Raw genomic sequence first — 9,372 nt, 5'->3', positions numbered from 1 at the left:
TAAACAAAGTGAATTTCCCCTATGTGTTGTTTTTAAGAGTTCCATTGTTGGAGCTGAAGTTGTCCAGAAGTGCTTTTCCTGGAAGCAGTTGGCTGCCAGTGTGATTTACAGCCTCCTGCAGCATCCCTCACACAGGCTGTGCCTGCCAGAATTGCTCTGGACCTAATTTCAGCTGAACTGGTACCTAAGGTGCTGAATAAATGCAGAGAGAAAGCAAAGCAGAGAGCTCACATTTGTGCCTCTTGTTATCTTTGCAGGCTATTTGAATAGAAGCAGCTTAGGTTTATTAATTAGGTGCCACACAAAGAAAATGCCTGTTCAGAGGCATTCATCACCTCTCTGGCAGGCTTGGCACCCCATGGCTGCTGGCTGAAGGGCACAGCCTAGCACAGACCAGTACCAGATGCATTTCTTTTAACCCTTATCCCTTCCTTGAGCCTTGGCAAAGCAGTGGCACTCATGAGGGGAAAACTTAGGACAAGCACAGCACTATTGAGGCTGGAATAGAGCTCTGGGATCATCCAGTCCAACCTAACCCCACCACAGCCACCAGACCATGGCACTGAGTGCCACAGCCAAGCTTGCCTGAAACACCTCCAGGCACTGTGACTCCACCACCTCCCTGGGCAGCCCATTCCAGGCTCTAATTCCCCTTTCATCAAGAAGTGCTTCCCAACATCCAACCTAACCCTGCCCTGGCACAACTTCAGGCCATGCCTTCTCACCCTGGCAACCCCCCTGCCAGAGCAGGACCACATAATCTAGCTCAGGGCACACGGGAACACATCCAGCCAGGCCTGGAAAGCCTTCAGAGATCAAAGATCCCATTCTGTGCTTCTGTGCTCCACAGCCTCCCTGGGCAACCTGTGCCAGTGTCTCACCACCCTCACTGCAAACCACCCTTTCCTGGCATCTAGTTTGAATCTCCCCTCTGCCACTTCAGATCCATTCCTCTTCATCCTCTCATTACCAGACCTTGTCAATAGTCCCCCCCAAGCCCTCCTGCAGCCCCCTTCAGATCCTGCAAGGCCACTCCAAGGTCTCCTCCAAGCCTTCTCTTCTCCAGCCTCAACTCTCTCAGCCTGTCCTCAGAGCAGAGCTGCTGCAGTCCCCTGAGCATCTCGGTGGCCTGCTCTGGACTAAGCTTTGCATTGAGAGAAGGTTGATTTAATCCACATCTTCTTGTCCCAGTGCCCCTGTAAGTGCCCCTAATGTCAAGTAGCATCCCAGAAGCAGTGTTTGTCCTCTGCAGTGCTCTCCTGGCTCTGCTGAGTGCCCTTCAGTCTCACTAGCAGGCTGCCTCCAGCATGCTCATGGGCAGCAGCAGCAGCAGCAGAGCTTGGGGCAGCCCAGCACAGTGCCATGGGGAATAATAACCCCCAGTGACCCACTCCTGGACACCTCACAGAGTGTCAGGGGCTGGAAGGGACCTCCCAAGCTCATCCACTCCAAGTCCCCTGCCCCAGCAAGAGCATCTCTTTTTTTTTCCTATTTTTTACAGGCCAGGTTTCATCTTTATCATTTTTTAACCCCACTTCCCCCTCCTCTCCCTGCTTCTCCCCTCTTTGCCCCATCTCCCTCCTTTTCTGTCCATCTCCATCCTTTTCCTCTCCATGTCCATCCTCTCAGCACTGCACCACCTCCTTCTTTTCTCTTTTCTTCTCTTCTCTTTTCTTTTCTTTTCTTTTCTTTTCTTTTCTTTTCTTTTCTTTTCTTTTCTTTTCTTTTCTTTTCTTTTCTTTTCTTTTCTTTTCTTTTCTTTTCTTTTCTTTTCTTTTCTTTTCTTTTCTTTTCTTTTCTTTTCTTTTCTTTTCTTTTCTTTTCTTTTCTTTTCTTTTCTTTTCTTTTCTTTTCTTTTCTTTTCTTTTCTTTTCTTTTCTTTTCTTTTCTTTTCTTTTCTTTTCTTTTCTTTTCTTTTCTTTTCTTTTCTTTTCTTTTTTCCCACCCCACCCCATATTTCCCCCAAACCCACAGCACCTGGGTGCTGCTGGAGTCTCCTCCCAGCCCAGGTGTCACCACTTTGCCCTCCCTGCCCACTCCCCTTTATAAGGGCCCCAGGAGAGGCAAGCCCCAAGCTTGCCCACTTGGGCAGAGGATCCTCCTCGGATCATCACCGGTGAGTGCCCCTGGGGTGCACTGGGTGAGTGGTGGAGGGGATCAAAGGCCGGGGGGCCTGCTGGCCCCCCGGTTTGCTAGGGTAGGTAGTTGATATCTCTCTGACATTTCACAGGGGTTTGGTTTGTTTCTGCTGTGCAAGAGACAGAGCTTAGCCCTGTTCCTGAGCAGGTGCTTAGCCCTTCCCTTTGTCATGGCTCCAGGAAGGCAGCAGCCCCAAGCTTGCCCAACTGGGCAGAGGATCCTCCTCCTGCCAGCACAGCTGAGTGCCCCTGGAGTGCACTGGGTGAGTGGGGGAGGGGCTGAAAGGACAGGGTAGAGAACTGATGCTCACATCACCCATGGGTGCTGGTTGGGCTCCTCGCTTGGGCTGAGCTGCTCTCAGTTTAGCTGCTGCTTTCTGCTCACTTATGGTGGGCTGAAGTACTTGGCTGAACTGGAAGCTGCTGGGGGAATGATGCTGTATTGCCATGGCAAGCAGCAACAGAACAAGGGGACAGAGCCTCAAGTTGTGCCAGGGCAGGTCTAGGCTGGATGTTAGGAGGAAGTTCTTCCCAGAGAGAGTGATTGGCATTGGAATGGGCTGCCTGGGGAGGTGGTGGAGGCACTGTCCCTGGGGGTCTTCAAGAAAAGACTGGACGAGGCACTCGGTGCCATGGTCTGGTTGACTGGAGAGGGCTGGGGGATAGGTTGGACTGGATGAGCTTGGACTGGATGAGCTTGGAGGGCTCTTCCAACCTGGCTGATTCTATGGAACTGTTTGGGGTGGACAAGCTCTCTAAGATCATTGAGCTCAACCCAGCATCATCATGGCCATTGAACCCTGCTGGCTAAGAGGGCCAGCGGGGTCCTGGGGGGCATTAAGAAGAGTGTCCAGCAGATCAAAGGAGTTTCTCCTCCAGTTCTGCTCTGCCTTGGTGTGAGAGTCTAAATCCTCTCTCTTGTTCATCACCAAGGATAAGGTTTGCATCGTCTCTCCCTAATCAACGAAGACAAAGATTGCCTTTGGTAACTCCCAGGACTCAGACTCAGTGCTTGGCCAAAAGCTGAGGGATGGAAATCAAGAGACAAGCCTTGGAAACTGCTGGACCTCAGCCTGAGTGCCCAGGATGCCTACACCTTGTCCCTGCTACCCCGAAGAGAAAAGGCTGCTGTGTACTCAGGGCATGGACAGGTACAGCCAGGCAGGGGCTGTTCTCTTCATCTCTCTCCCTCTGTTCTGTACAACTTTGTCCTTTAATAAATAGTTGTGTGTGATCTCTGCTCTCGTTTGCACCTTGATTTCACAACAGGGAAATCCACAAGGACAGATCTTGCTCCTCTGCACAGAGATATTGTTAATCTCTGTTCTCTGGACCTTGACACCTGGGGAGACCTCAGCTTGAGTACTGCCTGCAGGTTTGGGCTCTCCAGTTGAAGAGGGACAGGGATCTGCTGGAGAGGGTCCAGAGAGGGCTGTGAGGATGATGAGGGGACTGGAGCACTGCCTGGTGAGGAGAGACTGAGGGATCTGGGGCTGCTTAGTCTGCAGAAGCCTGAGAGGGGATTGAATCAATGTTCATAACTATCTGAGGTTGGGGGTCAAGAGCGGGGGACAGGCTCTGCTCACTGCTGCCTGGGACAGGACAAGCAGCAATGGATGGAAGCTGCAGCACAGCAGGTTCCAGCTCAGCACAAGGGGAACTTCTTGAGTGTAAGGGTGAGAGAGAGCCCTGGCACAGGCTGCCCAGAGAGGCTGTGGAGCCTTTCCAGCCCTGTCTGCATGTGTTCCTGTGTGCCCTGAGCTAGGTTGTGTGGTCCTGCTGTGGCAGGGGGGTTGGACTGGATGATCTCTGTGGGTCCCTTCCCCCCCCTCACACCCTGTGAGCCTGCAGAGCTATGATCTATAGCAACCATTTCCTATTCAAGCTCCAGGGAAACAGCACTGCCAACCTCTGGGCCGAGGTGAAGCCTCCCTGCCAGAGTGACACAAGCCCCAAACAGTCCAATCAAAGCAGCCTTTTGCTTCTTGTAAATAGTTGCCGGGGAGCTGCAATAACCTCTTGATCCCACCAGGGAAGCAAGTGATGTGCATCCACAATCTCGTAGGCTCCAGAGGTGTGTGTGCAGGGGCAGTGCTCTTAGATGTTCAGCCCAGCCCTGGGAGTTTCAGGGCACACCTTTTTTCCAGAGTGTGGCTGGTGGAGAGCTGAGCCCTCGGGGGCTAAGCTTTGCGATAAGTTCCAAAAGCAACAGGCAGGTAGCATCTGCTGCTTAGGCAGCTGTGTGGTGGGTGCACACCAGGAGTGCCCGTGGAGCAGACAGGGAGGAGGCAAGCTGAGTGCTTTGGCAAGGCTTCTGGATAGGAAGCATCCTTATTGTTAAGAGCACTCCTGGAAGGAAATATGATGCAAGTTGTCTGTGAGCATGCTGGCAGCCTACAGTGCAGGTGCTGATGGATGGGCCAGCCCCTGCTACTCACAGAGGGGAGGCCTCAGGGAGCTGCATGGTAGCTGTGGCCAGCCCCAGCTGAGCTGCCCAGGACAGTGGTAGCTGTGGCCAGCCCCAGCTGAGCTGCCCAGGACAGTGGTAGCTGTGGCCAGCCCCAGCTGAGCTGCCCAGGACAGTGGTAGCTGTGGCCAGCCCCAGCTGAGCTGCCCAGGACAGTGGTAGCTGTGGCCAGCCCCAGCTGGACTGCTCAGGACAGTGGTAGCTGTGGCCAGCCCCAGCTGAGCTGCCCTGGCAATTCAAGGGACTCCCTGAGCAGAGTGTGCTGATGTCACAGCACCTTTCACTCTCAGCATAGCCATAGGGAGCAGGTCAGAATGAGCACTCAGACAGGAAAACACTTTGTCTGACAAGCTGGTCAGCTCTCCCTCAGGAGGCTGGGGTCTGATTCATTGCTCTCTGCTGCTCTACCTTCACAGCAGAGCAGCTTTCACTTAAAACAGTTTAACCCCAGCACAACACAGAAACAAATCAGGTGCTCCCTATTTACATAACGCCCAATAACCTTAGCCAGTGGAAGCTGCAGTGGTTCTGCTGGAGTCAGTGAAGCTACACTGACTTACAGAGGCTCTGCTCTGGTATTTTAGCCATAATGACCTAAATCCTTAGGGAATGTGTGGTGGAACAGCTCCTTTGCATCTGTGCGTCCACTGAGGACCTGGCCTTTCATTGAAGTGGCTCTGCTAGGGCTGCCTTTGTTCAGGTTAAAACAGTGACAAGCAGTCTGGAGAGAAAACTGAGAGGGGATTGAATCAATGTCTATAACTACCTGAGGGTCAGGAGGGGGGGACAGGCTCTGCTCACTGCTCCCTGGGATAGGACAAGCAGCACTGAATGGAAGCTGCAGCACAGCAGGTTCCAGCTCAGCACAAGGGGAACTTCTTGACTGGAAGGGTCCCAGAGCCTGGCACAGGCTGCCCAGAGAGGTTGTGGAGTCTCCTTCTGTGGAGCCTTTCCAGGCCTGTCTGGATGTGTTCCTGTGTGCCCTGAGCTAGATTGTGTGGTCCTGCTCTGGCAGGAGGGTTGAACTTGATCATAGAATCAACCAAAGAGATCTCCAACTCTTCCACCCCAACCTAGCACCCAGCCCTGGCCAAGCAACCAGACCATTGCACTAAGTGCTTCATCCAGTCTATTCTTGAACACCTCCAGGGGTTGTGACTCCACCACCTCCCTGGGCAGCCCATTCCAATGCCAATTACTCTCTCTGCCAACAACTTCCTCCTAACATCCAGCCTGAACCTGCCATGGATGCTCAGCTTGGCTGCTTAAATTGATATGCACAGAGAGGTTGTTGTTTGTAATTAATGATCAGGACTTGCAGCTTACTTCAAGTTGGGGAAGTGTTTTTCCTAGGACCAAAAAGGAATGGTCATTGCCTGCCCAGTTGTAGTTTACTACACTTCAGATATGTCTCAGACATACAGGACTAGTAGAAAAATGCATCCTTCACCCTAATAAGCCCTGGGTTTGTGAGTAATTATAGCTGTCCAGATTTTGCTTCCTATTCCTGCTATGCCTCTAGCACAAAGCAGAGCTCCAGCTCTGCAAACATATGCCCATGCCTCACTTTACATAACCCCACATATGCCTCAACTTACACAACTGCTTTGTGCCACTGTGCACAACTTTCCTGAGAGAGAAAAACTGAGGAAGAATATCAGTATTTGGGGGACCAGGAATTGGAATCACAGAATCATGGAATCACAGACTCATAGAATCAGTCAGGGCTGGAAGGGACCTCAAGGATCAGCCAGTTCCAACCCCCCTGCCATGCCCAGGGACACCTCACACTAGAGCAGGCTGCCCACAGCCTCAGCCAGCCTGGCCTTAAACACCTCCAAGCAGGAGACTTCCACCACCTCCCTGGGCAGCCCCTGCCAGGCTCTCACCATCCTCATGCTCAACAACTTTTTCCTCACATCCAGGCTGACTCTCCCCATTTCCAGCTCTCTTCCATTCCCCTCAGACCTATCACTCCCTGACATCCTCAAAAGTCCCTCCCCAGCTTTCTTGTAGCCCCTTTTAGATCCTGCAAGGCCACAAGAATATCACCTGGGAGCCTTCTCCTCTCCAGCCTGCACAGCCCCAACTGCCTCAGGCTCTGCTCACAGCAGAGCAGCTCCAGCCCTCTGCTCATCCTCCTGGCCCTGCTCTGGACTCCTTCCAGCACCTCCACAGCCCTCTTGTCCCAGGGGCTCCAGCATTGGATGCAGTGCTCCAGGTGGGGTCTCAGTCTGCCTTATGTGCAAGGTGAGTTTGAAGGATCAGCCAGGGGGGTTAGAGGCAGAATTAGTTGGGTTACACAGCAGAGCCCAGGGGGGAAAGCACAGCCAGAGACTCTCACACTGTCTTACCTGTGTCTGTCCTTGCTTTTGCACGTCTCCCAGGCCTAAGAGTGCAGCAGCCATCACCACTGCTTCCTTTTCACAGCCTGTCACCCACATTTGGTCATTAAAGCATCCCTCTCATCCTCGGAGCAGCACAGAGGCAGAAGGTGGGGAGGCAGCCGTGCGGCTGGCGTGCCACCGCGCTCATCACTCCCCAGCCTCACCACGGGGCTCTGCTAATCACCTCCCTGGTTCTGACAATTCCTTTTAATCTGCTGATTAATGTTTCAGGGATTGCCTGTGGGAAACGCCGAGCAGCAGCCTGGCAGCTTCGTGCAGAGCCCCCTCCCGAGGCTCGGCGCTAGGCGGAAAGGATGCTCACCACAAGCTGCCTGCAGAGCAGGAGCAAGAGCTGCTTGGTATGGGTGGCAATTGTTTATCCGGGCAGCCCTTGGGTGCATTTCCATGGAGCAATAAAAGTGAGCTGTGACTCTTGCTGTGGTGCTCCATTTTGATTAAGGAGATAGTGACTGCCACGAGATAAAGGCTACCCTGGAATCAAAATGACCCCTTCAGCGCGCTCCGGCTCCTCAGATAAACACCTCCTGCCTTACACCGCTGCTCCTCCTCCCTGAATCTCAGTTCTCTCTGGCTAGCCTCCTTAAAGAGATTTTCTTGAGTCAAGCAATGCCCACAATTACTTCCCAGTGAGTTTGAAACAAGGAGCTTTACGACGACGTCTTAACAGCAGCATCCAGGCTGCAAAGCCCCTCAGGAGCACCAAGCCCAACCTAGAACCCTACTCTACAAGATTCACCTTCAACCACAGACTAAGCACCACATCCAAATGACCTTCACCACCTCCAGAATGGATCCAAATCACCCTTACACATAGCCAGGCTGGGTGACTCCACCATCTCCCTGGGCAGCTGATTCCAGTCCCTCACCACTCTCCATGAGAAACTTTTTCCTGATGTCCAGTCTAAACCTGCCCAGCCTCACCCTGAGGCCATAAAGCCCAGACCTGAGCAGAGAAAGAAATATCCATTTGACAACAGTTTTGGAGGTTTTGAGCATCTGTTTTCCTGTCTGACTCAGGTGAAAAACTTGGCCTTGAACACCTCCAGGAGGGCTGGGGAGGCACTGTTGACAAGGTCTTGGAACAAGAGGAGGATGAGGAGGAATGGGTTTGACCTGGCAGAGGGAAGATTGAAAGTGGATGTGAGGATGAAGTTGTTTGCAGTGAGGGTGGTGAGACACTGGCACAGGTTGCCCAGGGAGGTTGTGGAGCACAGAAGGTGCTGCACAACCTCCCTGGAGGTGTTCAAGGCCAGGTTGGATGAGTCCTTGAGTGACCTGTTCTAGTAGGAGATGTCCCTGCCTATGCTGGGGAGTTGGAAGTGGCTGAGCTTTGAGCTCCCTTCCAACCTAACCTACTCTAAGATGCTCTTTGCAGCATCACAGCATTTACATTGAAGCCAGTGGGCAGGAAGCTGGACCCTTTGGATCCCCTCACTGGGTTCAGCTGGGAGCTGCCACCTGCATTCCATCCTTTGTCTTTACACACTGCATCCCACCTCAGAACTGCTTCCTCGGGGGATGCTGTATCTGGCTAACAAATTGGAATGAAGCTTATTCACCTCTGGGCCATTAGAACAACAGTGGCAGCTTGGTGGCGGAGAAACCTGCAGCCAGCTCAGTCTGCAGCCAGCTGTCTAAATGTCTTTGGCATGGGGGAGAGAGAGAAAGAGGAAAACAAACCAAAAACCAAGCAAAGAAGCCCAGCAAACCACCCAGGAGCTGAGGCTTACAGGCAGGAGTGTCTCCTAGGAATAACATTTCTATCTCTGTCCCATTTTTATTTCTAGTGCTTTTGGATTTGTTTTTTGCTTGTTTTTGCTTTTTATTCCCTCAAGTGCTCTTGTTTCTTTGCCCCACTGTGCTTGCTAAATTGATTTCCAGCAAGGGCTGAAGGCTCTGAGCACTTCTTCTTTATTTGCAGAATGTCAAGGTGCATGCAGGCTCCCTCCAGGCTGCCTGGAGGGAAAAATGCAGTGGCCTGTGCAATGAGCAGACATCCACAGCAATACTTTAGGCCTTCATGATCCTCTAGAGGGGAGGAAAAGCTTCAGGCTTCTTCAGCCTGGAAGAAAAGCAGAGAAGTAGATAGATTTAAGCCTTGGTAGCTCTGCTCTCTAATGCTACATAGAGAAGGAGGTACTCTGAAAAAATGTCAGGGCAAAACTAAAAGGAAAGATGAAAATCACAGAATCAGAGAATCACAGAGTGTCAGGGCTGGAAGGGACCTCTACAGCTCAGCCACCCCAACCCCCCTGCCACAGCAGCATCACCTACAGCAGATCACACAGCAACACAGCCAGGCAGCTCTGAAATAGCTCCACAGAGGGAGACTCCACAGCCCCCCTGGGCAGCCTCTGCC

General features: G+C 52.4%; 1 long non-coding RNA gene across 1 annotated transcript; it reads left to right on the top strand.

Moving 5' to 3' along the window:
* Positions 1–2,035: 2,035 nt before the first annotated feature.
* Positions 2,036–3,372, top strand: LOC135187553 (uncharacterized). Its single transcript, XR_010307365.1, has 3 exons — positions 2,036–2,116; positions 2,231–2,401; positions 3,072–3,372. It is a non-coding gene; the product is annotated as an uncharacterized LOC135187553 (long non-coding RNA).
* Positions 3,373–9,372: the final 6,000 nt, after the last annotated feature.

Source organism: Pogoniulus pusillus, chromosome 27, assembly GCF_015220805.1.
Source record: "Pogoniulus pusillus isolate bPogPus1 chromosome 27, bPogPus1.pri, whole genome shotgun sequence".
Classification (NCBI taxonomy): Eukaryota; Metazoa; Chordata; class Aves; order Piciformes; family Lybiidae; genus Pogoniulus; species Pogoniulus pusillus.
This window is presented reverse-complemented; position numbering and strand designations above follow the sequence as displayed.